The sequence below is a fragment of the Lithobates pipiens genome, unplaced genomic scaffold (genome assembly GCF_037356315.1).
Source record: "Lithobates pipiens isolate NorthernLeopardFrog02 unplaced genomic scaffold, aLitPip1_a1.2 Scaffold_30, whole genome shotgun sequence".
NCBI lineage: Eukaryota > Metazoa > Chordata > Amphibia > Anura > Ranidae > Lithobates > Lithobates pipiens.
This window is the reverse complement of record NW_027507791.1, coordinates 60,359,628-60,376,503: the sequence shown is the minus strand read 5'-3', so window position 1 is coordinate 60,376,503 and position 16,876 is coordinate 60,359,628. Positions and strand designations below refer to the sequence as shown.

The 16,876-nt window shown below is 44.4% G+C and overlaps 1 long non-coding RNA gene across 1 annotated transcript; it reads right to left on the bottom strand.

The window, feature by feature from the left end:
• Positions 1-1,763: 1,763 nt before the first annotated feature.
• Positions 1,764-8,496, bottom strand: LOC143942902 (uncharacterized). The gene is made up of 2 exons (XR_013264855.1): positions 7,968-8,496; positions 1,764-4,105 (listed from the first exon to the last, which is right to left on the bottom strand). It is a non-coding gene; the product is annotated as an uncharacterized LOC143942902 (long non-coding RNA).
• Between the last annotated feature and the right edge of the window lie 8,380 nt (positions 8,497-16,876).

The window sequence follows — 16,876 nt, the reverse complement described above, 5'->3', positions numbered from 1 at the left end:
CCGTTCTATCACATGATCAGCTGTCATTGGCTGACAGCTGATCACGTGATAAGGGGTCGGGATCGACCCCTTACACGGATCGGTGATCAGGCGAGTCTCACGGACTCGCCGATCACAGAGCGCGCCGCGCGCGCCCCTCAGGGGGCGCGCAGGCCGCTCGTAACCAGGACGACGTCAATAGACGTAGTCCTGAAAATGTAGGTCCGCGCTAATGCCGTCATTTGGCAATAGCGCGGATCTGAAGTGGTTAAATTATAAAAACATACTGGCCCTATTGGTCTCTTCTGTCACAAATGTTTTCTCCTGTCTGTCAGCATATACATGCACTGAGCCACACATGCACAGCTCTGCATACATTTACAGCACCACTCTGCGTGTTGTGATGCTGTGACTCCCCTATGCACGTGCGGAGTGATGTCATCACAGCCTAATCAACCAAGAGGCCAAAGAGTCGGAACCCAGAAGGAAGGCTGGGAGAACATGGCAGTGTCCTTGACCAGTGGGAGCACTGACAGTGCAGTGGTGCAGTTTTTTTTCTCACAACCTCATGGCTGCACTTTATAAATGCCACCTTAGTTATATAATGATAGACTTACTTTCATCTTTTTAAAGATGGCCTCTGTGTCCTGCCAACTCCACTTCATGTCAGAGAGGCACCTGCAAAGGAAAGTGTCCGTGAGATTAGTAACAGACAATAGAATGACAGGACATATATAGGAATGCACAAAACTCAACATTTGATTTCTAAGCAGCATGTATATATATATATATATATATATATATATATATATATATATATATAGTGGAAAAAAATTGTACGCACAGAATTTCTCTCTGACTTCCTGGGCCACCTCCATTTTGTCAGAGATCCAGTGAATGGATTATCTGATTGGTAAGGGGCGGTGATATTATAAATGGCCGCCTAGACTTCATACAGAAGAGCAGTAAAGGATTACACTCTTCTCTGAGCAGGATACAATTTCACCATAGACAAGTACAATAAAGGTTTTGTACCACCAAGAAAAACTAGGCTGATAGAAAAGTAAAAACTGTTGTCAAAGGACTTGTGTAGATATATTTTGGCCTTGTGCCTATCGCATCAGTTTGATATAAGAGCCTCTAGTGGAGGCATATGGAATACCTACCCCCATAGGTTCCATGGGCGCATACAGTACCTGGTGCATTGGAAAGGGTACGGTCCGGAGGAACACTCTTGGGTCTCATCCTCTGACGTACATGCCTCTGTCCTCCTCCATGATTTCCATAGACGTTTTCCTCTCAAGCCTGGTGGTCCTCCAAGGGGGAGGGGTCGTTGAGGAGGGGGTACTGTCAGGGTTGGGCTCAGCCCTTCCTTCTCAAAGCTGGCCGCTCAGCTGTCGGCTAATTGCCAGCTCCCTTCTCTCCGCAGTGACTCACCTGTTGATGATATCCTGCTTGTCAGTCCTGCCTACTTAAGCTGTCCAGCCCAGATGATCTCTGGCTTCGCCTTGGTCACAGCTCTAGAGATCCTCTCCTGTGTTGCTGTTAAAGACTTGCATGGCATTCCTTCTGGCTCCAGATCCTGCTTGCTGTTCTACTATGCTCATCTCTGGCTCCCTGATGTTTTGGCTTGTCTGACTATCTGTTCCTGAACTCTGGCTATGTTTTGACTATGTTTACTGTTAGGTTGCTCGTCTTCTGTAAGTAACCCCTGGTAGCCTAGGCTAGGATTGAAGAGCGGAGGTCCCTTTCACCGGTGGACAAAACATTACACATACACACTATTGTACGTGAATAATGAATGTGCCTATTGAAGCACACACAACAGTTTTATTTAGTTTGAGCAGAAGGACAGCCCTATGGTTTAACCAATCAGGTAATTCATACATACATCGACATTTTTCTTAAACTCATGACATTATCTAAGTCAAAGGTGAAATACAGTCTTCTGATAGTTATTTCGTCATTTCAACATCTGCTGACTGACCATATTCTTGCGTAACCAGTCCTATCTTAGCTTTGTACCTCTTACCGCAGACAGATGCATCCTAATATGTCAACATCTTGCATCTTAATTCTGAACTTAGTGAAATGCACGCCTAAGCATATTATCTTAGACCTTTAACCTAGTACCGTATATCTTTTGGTAACCTTAATAAGTATTCCCTTATAATCCTTCCTTTGATCATTCTGTGATTTACATAATGATCATTCCTTTTCTAATTTAATAGCACAGGCTTCATACTCCGAACCCTTGTGCTCTTGGTTTCTATACCATACCGTTGGATCCTTAACAATGGAAGTGAGTTTCAGATCCTTCGGAGCGACCGTGTTTCCCTTTTTACATAAACATTTGATTATCTTATAACAGGCATATAAAAATAGAATGAAGAGAATCACAGTGACAATTGTCATGGCAGCATTTCGGAGCCAAGATATTAATCCCCCAAAACTAAAACTGCTCGAGAAGGGATCCCAGTTTTTTCCTATGTTCCTTGCCTCTTTCTGTAGTTTATTTACCTCTTCCCTGTGTTGGGCAATAACGTCATAGTAGTCTGGGACTTCGATGCTGGTATTATGAATCCAGGTACAGCACTCATAATCCTCAGTAGTCTCACAGAGGCCAGTAAGGGCTGCACTCATACTTTCTATAGCCAACTCATGTAGTTCTAGTTGCTTCCTAATTGCCCTAGTTTCTAGATTTAGTTTGGTTATGTCATCAGAATTTTCCTCCAGAATCTCATCAATTATGCCAGTGTAATTATTTAATCTTTTCATTAGGTCAATTCCCCACCCTGTCCAGGAAGGGAACCATGCCCAGGCCATATCTTTTTCTAAAAACAATTCTCGTTTATTACGGTGTCTAAGGGGATATCTAGGATGCATGCTGGCTTCAAGGAGGTGACTTCCCTTGTTATCCCCTAATACCCCCATGATAGGAACCAGGGCTGCAAGGCAACACCACCCCTGGGGTTTGGTTGGGATCCAGGGGTGACAGAGTTTGCCGCAGCATATATATATGGTATTTCCTAGAGCTAGGGGTCGTTTATGGAACACGTTCCTAAGAGTATCAGAAAGGCCAGAGAGCACCAGTATTGACATTAATTGGTGTATTGTAGTCTTGGTACTGGAGCTAAGAAAGTCTAAAAAGGTGGCATTTAGGGTGGGATCTGAAGTATGGAAGAAAGAAGGACTGTTAAATGATGTCATTGAAATGTTAAGTTTTGCTTGTTTGCAAACCTCGGCTCCATCTGTGGTGTTTCCCAGTCGGAAACACCAGTCTGGGAAGTGGCTTCTACCTATAATTTGGAAAGTGAGGGTTTTATTTGGACGGGTCCTAGTAACATTCGTTAGGACGATAGGGGGTGTTCCATTAAGGAGGGGGGTAAAATTCAAGGGGACTGCCATGAGAGGGATTCTAGCTGTACTGGGATGTAGCTTGCTGCAAATCCAGCATTTCTCAAAACCAGATTTTTGAGCATAGCTATATTTGAATTTTAGTAGTAACATCTTGTTAGTCAGTCCCTTAGGTGACTCATTAACGGGTACAATACTTCTACTATGTCTTTGGCCGGGGGTATTATTCATCTTAGGTGGTCCACATATCCCTTTTAATAGACCTAAGTCTTCTGGATGATATATACAGTTGGCTATAAACCATGTGGGCAGGAATACAAATAGTACCAGACTACCCCAAAGGCATACAGCCTTCCCTGACACTGATGGAGAAAGCATCTTTTTTTAAAGTTCTGATTATTTGTTATCTAAGAGTTCTGTTCTTCTTCTTCGTTTCTCATCCCGGCAGTTGTTGGCTCTGTTTTGTCCTTTTGAGGGGGTGTGGGATCTTCCAGGGAAATTTGTTCTATGCCTCTCTGAACTTCTTGTAGATCTTGTTCTTGGGAGTTGCTGCTCTCTGTCACTGCCAGGGGCTCTGGAGTCGAGGGAAGCTGGGGACACTTTTTAAGACGGCTGGCGTGGATCCAGGTGTTTCCTAGGTCTGTTAACACTGCGGTCCTGGATACCTTTTCCACCTTCCATGGTCCTGAGAAAGCCGGTCCGATACTCTTTCTTTGTGCTAATTGTTTGATCAGCACTTTATCCCCAGGGATGAAGGGATGCGTTGGTTCTGTGGGAAGAGGGAAAAAAGGTGACAGAAACTTGTTCGTTTATTTCGTGGAGCATACTTACCAGGTTTTTCACGTACATTTCCTGTTGGGAATAAATGTCAATATCAGTGTCTTGGTCTAATGGGGGTAATTCTATGTTTGCGGGGATTCCCATGAGGACCTCAAAGGGTGATAGTTTTGTTCTTGCATGTGGATCTTCCCCTCTTTTGACCAAAGACCTTCAGGGTCTTTGGTCAATCCTTCCTTTGTCCAAAAATGGACATCATCTTCTGTGGCCATTGATTGCATCTGTGCTATGACAGTTTTAAAGTTAGGTGCTGCGAAGTGTTCCTTGAAAAACATTGTTGTGGGGGCAGGTGGGTTAGGGGAAAAGGCAGCAGCTCTTTTAGCTTCTCTGTCAGCAAGAGCATTCCCTTTTGAAACACGACTGCTGTCAGAGGAGTGTGCCTTTACTTTAATTATGGCTACCTTTTTTGGAAGAAGAATGGCTTGGAGGAGAGCACTAATCTGTGTGGAGTTGCCAATTATTTTGTTGTCTGCTGTTTTAAAACCTCTATTGGCCCATATCACACCAAAAATCATGCACCACTCCAAAAGCATATCTACTGTCTGTGTAGACGTTCACCTCTTTACCGGTGAATAGAATGCAGGCCCTAGTGAGGGCTTCTAACTCTGCTACCTGGGCTGAAGAAGGAGGTAATGATTTTGCCTCCAGTACGATGTCTGGTAGTTGAACAGCTGCATAACCGGTTAAAAAGGTGGAGTCAGAGGGACGTGAGCAGCTACCGTCAATGAAAACATCCTCTGCACCTGAGATAGGGGTGTCAGTGAGATCCGGTCTGGGACTGGTAATAGCAGCAACCTTTTCCGAACAGTCATGTATAATGTCTGGGTCATGTGGTAAACGCAACATGGAATGCAAAAGGCGCACAGCGGGGTTGCTGGCAGGCACATATTTGAGTGTGAGGTTATCAGTGTTCATCAGTGTTATCTCATAACCACTAAGTCTTTGCGAGGTCATATGTTGGGTATTCATGTTCTGAATAAGATGCGTGACTGAATGAGTGGTATAGAGAGTCAATGGGTGACCTAGCACTAATTTGTTTGCATCTTGTACAGCCATTGCACAGGCAGCAAGATTTTGGAGACAGAATGGCATTCCCTGTACTTGGATGGGGAGTTTTTTTTTTTTTTGATAGATATGAGACAGGGCGATACCCTGATCCATGTTGTTGTGTTAGCACGGCGGCAAAAGAGCTTCCTGAAACTACACAGTACAGCTGAAAAGCTTTACCATAGTCTACCAATCCCAGGGCGGGAGCATTTGACAGACTGTTTAATAGAGCTTGAAAAGCTTGTAGTCTGTCTTCAGTCCAATCTATTAATTTAGGGGCTGTCGAGCCAGTAGCCTCTCTTAGGATACTATCATAATGAGAACAGTCAGGGATCCATTGGCGGCAATATACAATTGCACCCAAAAATGAGAGTAGGGCGGCCTTGTCTTTTGGCGGACTGAGAGCTTGTAGGGCTGCGGCACGTTTAGGTGACACCAGCCTTGTTCCTTCTCTAAGGATACAACCTAAGTATTCAACCTGGGACTGGCACCATTGCACCTTCTTCCTGGAGGCGAGGTGTCCAGCTCGGGCTAGGTGTCCCAACAGTGATGTTGAATCGACCGCACAATCTTCAGCAGTTTGACTGCACAGGAGCAAGTCGTCCACATACTGTATCAGTACCGACCCTCGCTCAGATGTCCAAGACTTGACAGTCTCGTTGAGCACCATAGAGAAGGCGGCTGGACTGTCTACATACCCTTGCCAGGTTAGTTGGCCCCCGGCCCAGGAGAAAGCAAACATAGGTTGGGCTTCCTCTGCAATGGGAATGCTAAAGAAAGTATTCGCTAAATCAATTACTGTGTAGCATAGAGAGTCTGCCGGTATGCATGAGAAAATAAAAGTGATGTCTGAGACTAGGGGTGGGAGGGGAATCACTTGTTTGTTTACTGCTCTGAGGTCTTGGACGAGTCTCCACTCGCCACTGGCCTTCTTTACAGGGTAAATGGGTGTGTTCCAGGGACTGATGATTGGTCTCAGGATACCTTTTGATATGTAATCATTAATTTGAGGGGAGATGCCTTTGACTTTCTCTGGGGGTAGGGGATACTGTTTTTGATATTGTATCCCTGCATCTGACCGCATTTGGGGTGCATATGGTGTGCAATTAATAAAGCCCACACTACCTTTGTTTTCTGCCCAAATTGTGTGATGGTCAAGGGAGGAAGGTATCATTAGAAAGAAACTCCTGTGTGCATGTCTTTTTGGGAACCCTCTGTGTGCATGTCGCTTAGGGCCATGTAAGTCACATAATGGTGAACTAGCGGTAAGGGAACCTTCTTTATTAAACTTAATGGTAATACACAGTTGTGCCAAGAGGTCCCGTCCCATAAGGGGCACAGGGCATGAGGACAAGACGGCAAAAGTTTGGGTACATAATTTCTGTCCTTCTGGAGTGGCTACAGTCAGTGGTGGAGTGATGGGATGGGTGACAGGTGTCCCATTAATACCAACAGAGTTTCCCTCGGTGCATTATTTGTGGCTGTGTAGGATATTGGGGTAGTGGTTGACGAGGGTTCTGGTATGGCAGATAACGGGGATACTGTGGGCGGGTCTGGGGGTTAAATCCCCTGCCTCTGCCTCTTGCTCTAATCTGTCCAGTCCTATAAGGGCACTGGGATTTCCAATGTCCTTGCTGTCCACAATTGCCTATATTTTCCAAGGCATTTGTTCCATGCACAGAAACAATCCTTCATGTATTGTGGGTCAGCCCCTTTGCAGGGAGGATAAGAATGCTTATGTACCTGACAAATTTTACTGACTTCTTGCCAGTCTTCCTCTGAACAAGGACCTTATGGCCCTGGGTCATGTATCCCCAATTGCTGACACCTTTCTCGGACTTGTGTCCAAAATGGTTCTACCTGGGGGCCAGGGATCATATTACTGACAAATTCATAGGGTGATGGGGTGGCCATAGCTTGGGTTGCTGCAGTATTCCCCATCTAGTAGTCTGGGCAATGTGTGTCTAGTGGCAGGACACAGGTGATAACACCCGGTTTGTCCAACAATCCGGTCTCTGGTCTGGGAGTAGGATCCCTGATCTTTTTTGGGGCAGATGGACTTATATAAAACTATGAAGATTTACCCTTAATATACGATGAAGGGTAAATTTTTCCTGGTGGCGGGATATACCCCTCTTACACCAAGTCTGCAAGAGAACCCCCCTGGTCTGGTGGTCAGTAAAATCCACTTGTCATCTATTCTTAGGAAGAGTAGACCTAACGTGCAATGGGGGCAGGCGGATGCTATGTCACTACAAGAGGGCTCCTCATATTCTGCACTCATTTAAACAACAACAATTATTTTCCTTATACTCTATATTAAAACTTATACTCTATATACTTACACGTGTACCTAGAGAGAAACAGACATATTCTTAATATACTTTAAGACATGACATAACCGTATTGCAATACATTTATCAATTTATAGTGCACTTTTTTTTTAAAAAAAAAATTTTTTTTCAAATGGGCGTCCACTCCACCAATCCCTTTGTCACGGGCGTAATCTACTACTTCCCGTGTTAAAAATATTATCACCAATAGTTTTAAGTCAGACCAACCTAGTCGGACTCCCCTAAACCTATAAATTCCTTGCGAGCCCTTTTAACCTCCCGAGGGACCAGCCTAGTCCACCGCGAAGGCACAGTTACTTCTTTTAATTTTAAACTAAGTTCGTAGCGGCCGCCCGGACAGAGTAAGTGTTTACACCATTCACCAATCAGGTAAAAAAGAGTAAAGTGACTTACCTGTCGCAAGACGAGACGAACCCCACTTTGCTGGTACCAAAACTGTTAGGTTGCTCGTCTTCTGTAAGTAACCCCTGGTAGCCTAGGCTAGGATTGAAGAGCGGAGGTCCCTTTCACCGGTGGACAAAACATTACACATACACACTATTGTACGTGAATAATGAATGTGCCTATTGAAGCACACACAACAGTTTTATTTAGTTTGAGCAGAAGGACAGCCCTATGGTTTAACCAATCAGGTAATTCATACATACATCGACATTTTTCTTAAACTCATGACATTATCTAAGTCAAAGGTGAAATACAGTCTTCTGATAGTTATTTCGTCATTTCAACATCTGCTGACTGACCATATTCTTGCGTAACCAGTCCTATCTTAGCTTTGTACCTCTTACCGCAGACAGATGCATCCTAATATGTCAACATCTTGCATCTTAATTCTGAACTTAGTGAAATGCACGCCTAAGCATATTATCTTAGACCTTTAACCTAGTACCGTATATCTTTTGGTAACCTTAATAAGTATTCCCTTATATTTACCTTTTTATTATTATTAAACAAGTGTGATTTAACCGTACTTCTGTCTCAGTCTTATTTGTGGTTTTTGACACCCACTGACTGTCCGTCTGGCTCTTTAATTATTAGCCTCTAGTTTGCTATTTTCAAATCAGTCTCCCAAAGACTATTACTTTAATGTGCTTCCCAAAAGCACAGCAGTTTACAATTTTGCACTATACAAGGATGCGGTATTGTCAGAGGGAAGGCAAGAAGAACAGTGTCAACAAAGTAGGCACAATTCATGTACCCCAGATGATCATCGCATTCCACATGCTGCCACCAGTGACTGTAAGGGTTAAATCTGCTTAGACCTGGACAATCAGTGAGAAATTTTGTCAGATCTCTGGAAGCATTCAATGCACAAGACAAAATAGCCGTTTCAATGAATGCTTAGTTTTAATGGCAGGTGAGCTGTACCTTTTATACAAAATATGGACAAAGAATATTGCACAACTTAACCACTTCAGCCCCGGACCATTTTGCTGGCCAAAGACTAGACCACTTTTTGCGATTCGGCACTGCTTCGCTTTAACTGACAATTGCACGGTCATGAGGCGTGGCTCCCAAACAAAATTGATGTCCCTTTTTTTCCACAAATAGAGCTTTCTTTTGGTGGTATTTGATCACTCCTGCGTTTTTTTTTTTTTTTTTTTGCGCTATAAACAAAAATAGAGCGACAATTTTGAAAAAAACGCATTATTTTTTACTTTTTGTTATAATAAATATCCCCCAAAAAATAATAAAAAAATAATAATTTTCCCTCAGTTTAGGCCGATACGTATTCTTCTACATATTTTTGGTAAAAAAAAATCGCAATAAGCGATTATTGATTGTTTGAGCAAAAATTATAGCGTTTACAAAATAGGGGATAGTTTTATGGCATTTTTATTAATATTTTTTTTTACTAGTAATTGCGGCGATCAGCGATTTTTATTGTGACTGCGACATTATGGCGGACACATCGGACATTGTTGACACATTCATCGGACATTGTTGACACATTTTTGGGACCATTGTCATTTATACAGCAATCACTGCTATATAAATGCACTGATTCCTGTGTAAATGTTAAGTGTTCCTAGGGGTGTGTTACTAACTGTTGGGGGCTGGGCTTTCATTTAGTGAACACTGATCTCTGCTCCAATCACATGGAGCAGAGATCAGCGTCACTAGTTGCTAGGCAGAACGGGGAGATGCTGTTTACAAGGGCATCTCTCCGTTCAGCCGCCCTGTGAGACGATCGCGGGTATGCCCACAGCGATCGAGTCCGCGGGACCCGAGACTGGACTCACAGGGGTCCCGACCAGCACACGAGTGCGCCGCCGGTGGCACGGTCGCGATGGCAGGGCAGCAAATTTAAAGGGACGTACAGGTACGCCCATTTGCCTGCCCGTGCCATTCTGCCGACGTACATCGGCATGCGCTGGTCGGGAACCAGTTAAAGAGAAAGAAGGGAGAGAGGAAGGACAAAGACAAAGTTCATCACATGACACATAACATCTCAGAAATAATTTAAACTATTTAATACTGACGATTTGACTTTGTCTGAAGACATCATTTCAAAACCAATTCTTACCAGACCTTATCAATCCTGTGGTCATTGTGACAAACAGGACCCTAACATAAAGATATTCCTCTGTCAGCTATTTTAAAGTTTTAGTTATGTTAACTCTTTCTCACTTTTCAGTCCTGAAATAGGTTCTGACATTGCGATCTAGTTTAGATCTAGTTGCGATCTGGTTTTCTGAGCCCCAGTATAGGCAATAAATCTGCTTACTTAGGCTAGGAAATTAAAGCAATCAATACAGCAATAACCAAAAAGCCAAATCACTGACTATAAACAAGAATCACAGCAAACCTAACAGCATCAACTACTCATACTTCAACATGCTCATCCAGCTTGCCACTACTCCTGTGCTACGCATTAGACATGTGCATTCGTTTTCGTCCGAATGCATTTTCGTCCGAATTTCAGCTATTTTAGTTTTCGTTTTGACAAACGATAACGAAAGCACAAAATCCGAAAAACGAAAGATCCGACATAAATAAATGCTTTATTTTCGTTTTCATTGTTACAACAGTTCGATATAGAATAGGAGATTCGACATGACTCTGACAACAATCTGTGTCTATAGAACCTGTGGTCGAATGTGCTTAACCTTACCTCTATTAGTCCAAGATTATATAGAGAAAAGATTCGACAGAGAAAAAAGATTTGACAGAGAGAAAAGATTCTGCAAGTTACTGTCCTAAAAAGTGTTTGGGGACCGGGTCCTGCCCCAGGGGACATGTATCAATGCAAAAAAAAGTTTTAAAAACGGACGTTTTTTCGGGAGCAGTGATTTTAATAATGATTAAAGTGAAACAATAAAAGTGTAATATTCCTTTAAATTTCGTAGGGGGGGGTGTCTATAGTATGCCTGTGAAGGGGCGCATGTTTCCCGTGCTTAGAACTGTCGCTGCACAAAGTGTCATTTATGCAGGAAAAAAAGTCCTTTAAAATCACTCGCAGCTATTATGAATTGTCGGCTCCCGTAATACAGAGAACACTCATTGAAAGTCATTGATAAAAAAATAAATAAATAAATAAAAAAAAAAGCGTGGGGGTCCCCCAAATTCAATTTCCAGGCCCTTCAGGTCTGGTATGGATATTAAGGGGAACCCTGCCTCAAATTTAAGAAAAAATTTGACGTGGGGTTCCCCCTAAATATCCATAACCAGACCCTTCAGGTCTGGTATGGATATTAAGGGGAACCCCGCGTCAAATTTAAAAAAAATTTGACATGGGGTTCCCCCTAAAAATCCATACCAGACCCTTTATCCGAGCACGCAACCTGGCAGGCCGCAGGAAAAGAGGGGGGGACGAGAGAGCGGCCCCCCCTCCCTCCTGAACCGTACCAGGCCACATGCCCTCAACATTGGGAGGATGCTTTGGGGGTCCGTGACCCCTCAAAGCACCTTGTCCCCATGTTGATGAGGACAAGGGCCTCATCCCCACAACCCTGGCCGGTGGTTGTGGAGGTCTGCGGGCGGGGGGCTTATCAGAATCTGGAAGCCCCCTTTAACAAGGGGACCCCCAGATCCCGCCCCCCCCCCCTGTTTGAAATGGTAAGGGGGTACAAAAGTACCCCTACCATTTCACAAAGAAAGTGTAAAAAATGGTTAAATAAAACAAACACACTTTTGAAAAATTCCTTTATTAAAAATAAAAAAAAGATTCCAGCGGCGGTAATCCACTCTTGCTATCCAGCGACGGACGGTCAGCTCTCCATCGATGTCTAATGTCATCCAGCGCAGCGCAGCATCCTTCTTCTGTCTCCTCCACGGAGACACTGGAGGCATTCCGGCGCTGACGTTTCTTATATACGGAGGGCGGGGCCACCCGTCACCTGACCCCGCCCCCCTCTGACGCAAGGGGAAACCCGGGGTTCCCTGTGACGTAGGGGTGACCCGCACCCCTCTGATGTAACACAGGCAGGTTTCCGTTACATCAGAGGGGGGCGGGGTCACCCATACGTCACGGGGAACCCTGGGTTTCCCCTTGCGTCAGAGGGGGGCGGGGTCAGGTGACGGGTGGCCCCGCCCTCCGTATATAAGAAACGTCAGCGCCGGAATGCCTGCAGTGTCTCCGTGGAGGAGACAGAAGAAGGATGCTGCGCTGCGCTGGATGACATGAGACATCGCTGGAGAGATGACCGTCCGTCGCTGGATAGCAAGAGTGGATTACCGCCGCTGGAATCTTTTTTTTATTTTTAATAAAGGAATTTTTAAAAAGTGTGTTTGTTTTATTTAAACATTTTTTACACTTTCTTTGTGAAATGGTAGGGGTACTTTTGTACCCCCTTACCATTTCAAACAGGGGGGGGGCCGGGATCTGGGGGTCCCCTTGTTAAAGGGGGCTTCCAGATTCTGATAAGCCCCCCGCCCGCAGACCTCCACAACCACCGGCCAGGGTTGTGGGGATGAGGCCCTTGTCCTCATCAACATGGGGACAAGGTGCTTTGAGGGGTCCCGGACCCCCAAAGCATCCTCCCAATGTTGAGGGCATGTGGCCTGGTACGGTTCAGGAGGGAGGGGGGGCCGCTCTCTCGTCCCCCCCTCTTTTCCTGCGGCCTGCCAGGTTGCGTGCTCGGATAAAGGGTCTGGTATGGATTTTTAGGGGGAACCCCACGTCAATTTTTTTTTTAATTTGATGCGGGGTTCCCCTTAATATCCATACCAGACCTGAAGGGTCTGGTTATGGATATTTAGGGGGAACCCCACGTCAAATTTTTTCTTAAATTTGAGGCAGGGTTCTCCTTAATATCCATACCAGACCTGAAGGGCCTGGTAATTGAATTTGGGGGACCCCCACGCTTTTTTTTTTATTTATTTATTTATTTATTTTTTTATCAATGACTTTCAATGAGTGTTCTCTGTATTACGGAGCCGACAATTCATAATAGCTGCGAGTGATTTTAAAGGACTTTTTTTCCTGCATAAATGACACTTTGTGCAGGGACAATTCTAAGCACCAGAAACATGCGCCCCTTCACAGGCATACTATAGACAACCCCCCTCTACGAAATTTAAAGGAATATTACACTTTTATTGTTTCACTTTAATCATTATTAAAATCACTGCTCCCGAAAAAACGGCCGTTTTTAAAACTTTTTTTTGCATTGATACATGTCCCCTGGGGCAGGACCCGGGTCCCCAAACACTTTTTAGGACAGTAACTTGCAAATTAGCCTTTAAAATTAGCACTTTAGATTTTGAACGTTGGAGTCCCACAGACTTTAATAGGGTTCTAAAGTATGCTATATACGAGCTCCATCGAATCTTCTTTATACATTCGACAGACACCATAAGCCTTCCAAGACAGATTCGACCGTAATTCATGTGGATTTTCGGACGAATGCAATTTTTGAACGAAAAACGAAATAAATAAAAACGAATTTCGGGAGTAACTAAATAAATTAAGTTTTCAGACGAAAACGAAATTCCGAAACGAAATATTTTACTCTGCACATGTCTACTACGCATGTGCAAATTTGCAAAATCCAGTCTCCCCAGTCATAGCTGTAGCCCTACTTACTGGTTGTTACTGGTGGTAACCTTGTGTTGTGAGAAGGTCCTGTCCGGATCCAAGGGTAGGCCAAAGGTCAACCCCCCCCCCCCAGACTGGGGAGCTCTCACCAAGTCCACGACTGCATAGCACTCCTTCTCCAGCTTCCACTCAAACAACTCCTCCCCAGCTGTGCTGACCCTAAGTATTTAGGAAGGCCTGCCTGCTGCCAATCCAGGTTGGGGATTGGTCAGGGCTCCTTAGAACACTCCAGGCAGCTCCACCTCTCCTCCCCTCCTTCCTTTCCAGAAGAGTCCAGCATGTTCTAGAAAGAAGTGGGAGGTCTTAGTGATGCTTGCCTGTGAGTCACCCAGCTCTGCCTGAGACACTCCCAACCCAGATAAAAACAAAGGCTTGGCTGCCAGCCAAACCTAAAATGTACCTACACTACAGAAAGAAACCCTAACCACTGTAGCAACCTAACAACAACACTAGAGGGTGCTACACCAGAATACTATGGAAACCCCCCCAAATGGCCCCTTTTTTAAAGTAGACACCTGAACAAATTTTTGGCAACATTTTTGAGAAATTAACTGCTTCAATACTGGGCACTTTTACCCCCTTCCTACCCAGGCCAATCTTCAGCTTTCAGAGCTGTAACACTTTGAAAGACAATTGGGCGGTCATGCAACGCTTTACCCAAATTTTTTTCACACAAATAGAGATTTATTTTTGTGGCATTTAATCACAGCTGTTTTTTTTTTAAACTTTGCTAAAAAATAAAGGCTGAAAATTTAGAAAAATAATATGTTTTTGTAAATAAGTACTTTTTCTCTGTCACTGATGTGCGCTGAGAAGGCTGCACTGGTGGGCACTGATAGGCGGAACTTATGGGTAATGATAGGTGACACTGATAAGCAGGCACTGATGGGCACAGATTGGACTCACTAATGGGTACAGACTGGCATCACTGATGGGCACCATTGGGGCTGCACTTATAATCAGTGCACTGATTATATGTACAGGTCTCCTCTGTGAGGAGATGCTGCTGATCGGTTCTCCTCTCCTCACACTGTCAGTGTAAAGCCGCGTACACACGGTCGGAGAATCCGTCGGAATGCGTCTTATCGGACCGTGTCGTCAGATAATCCGACTGTGTGTGGTATGCATCGGACTGATTCCGTCCGAATCTCCGTCCGACCCAATTTTCCAACATGTTGGAAATATTTCCCAACCAACTGGGCCAGTCGGACGTAATTAGATCATGTGTAGAGAATTTTGATCGGACCAAGTGCCACGCATGCTCAGATCAATTACCTACATCAAAGCTATTGGCTACTAGCCTGAATCTAGTCCCATCGTAACAAAATTACATCATCACATTCTGAAAGATCGGATTTTTCCACAACTTAGTCCGACCGTGTGTATGCAACAGTTTCGGACACAATCCGTCAGACTAAATCTGACGGACAAAATCCGACGGATTTGGTTGGCAGAATCTCCGACTGTGTGTACAGGGGCTAAGGCGAGGAAACTGATCTAATTTCTGTGTTTATATGTGATCAGCTGTGATTGGACAAAGAGCCACGTCATCGGCTGTTTACCGAGATCGGATTGCACCATGTCACAATGACACAGTGTGTTCCAATGACACAGCGTGCCCCCATGCAAGCACAATGAGACTGGGGCAGCGTCATATGATGTAAAGTAAACACAGAGGGTTGATTTACTAAAACATATTCACTCAGAATCTGGTGTAGCTGTGCATGGTAGCCAATCAGCTTCTAATTTCAGCTTGTTCAATTAAGCTGTAACAATAAAACCTGGAGGCTGATTGGTTTCTTTGCAGAGCTGCACCAAATTTTGCACTCTCCAGTTTTAGTAAATCAACCCCACAGAGTCCAGGTTAGGCATTAGCAATACACTGAAGGAAGGTCCAACAACACAGTTAGGCCTGACGGGCAGGCACGACTGTCCAGAGCCCCTTACGAACTGTAACAGTGCGCTGTAGACTTGAAAGATGTTGGCAATGTCTGCAACGAGGGGTGGAATGCGGCCTGGCCGACTCACACCCAAAGCAGAGGTTATCTGAAGCAAGATAGACGTAGTCATCTCACTGTCTCTACTCCTCCGGAACCAATACATACCTTTATGTACTGTCTCTGTCAGATGAAGAACCTGTCCCTACACTAGCCATTCGCATACAGTGTGCCAAATCCAGGAGTCAGAGTCTTAATAGACTTTTCCTGACCCAAGAAGGCCGCCAGAGTCATACAGGGGGGGGGGGGTCAGCGTCCAATCGGTTAGCTGTCTCCTGTGACTTCAGGAAAATCAAAGAAGAACCAAGTTGCTCACAACTTCCTTCCACAGTGGTGCTTCAGTCGTGTACCACTCACAGTAGGGAGTACAGACTGCACCTGCCTACACTCAGGTCACATGCAGTGGCAAAATTGAGATCAAGGGGTGAATGTTCAAATGTGCAGGTTAGGGAAGGTGAAAGAGTTAGTATACAGGTCACATGAAGATGGATAGTAAGTGTAGGAGAGGAGGGGGCATAAAAGGGTTAATAAAGGGTCCCTGTATTGGCCCTTGGATCAGCTGGTAGAGGTATTTCCTACTGACAGCTCGGTATGCAGCAATTATTGGGGCAGATCCGCCACTGGATAGCTATTTATCCAGTGATGTCTATGAATGACACTGGATGAATAAAGGATCACTGATCCGCCGTTTAAAGAAGCACCGCAAGAGCAAAGGGATTCCTTCCAATCGGTCTCCAGTAATCCCCTGTACTCAGAATGGGAGAGGAAAGGTCAGCACTCCAATCAGGTTTTGGGTATTTATTTGGGGTGGAGTGGGGAAGGATAAGATCCTCTATGGATTTTATTACAATATTAGTGATAGTGGCAGCATTGGGGCACTTTCCCCTAATTTCCTGTCCTGGTGCCAACATTGTCACAAAAGACAGGAAGTGAAGAGAACTCGCCAATGGGATAATGAAAAGCAATACAAGCTGATTGTAGTTTTAGCCTTCCTCTACAAAAAATATTGTCCAAATTTGTGTTCATACCGGGACAGGAAATGAGGGAAATCTCTCCAATGGTGCCACAGACAGTATTACATATATGAAAATGGTTCTAATACTTTCCCAATCTGTCAAAAAAATAAAGTTGGTGTGGAGTTCCACTTTCCACATTTACCTTACATTTATCAGGGGAGGGACTGATTTCTTTAATTTGAGAAAAGGGAGGAGAGATTGATGACTCAATGTGAAATTTAGGTGTGATTAAGGACTCTAAAGTGAAAG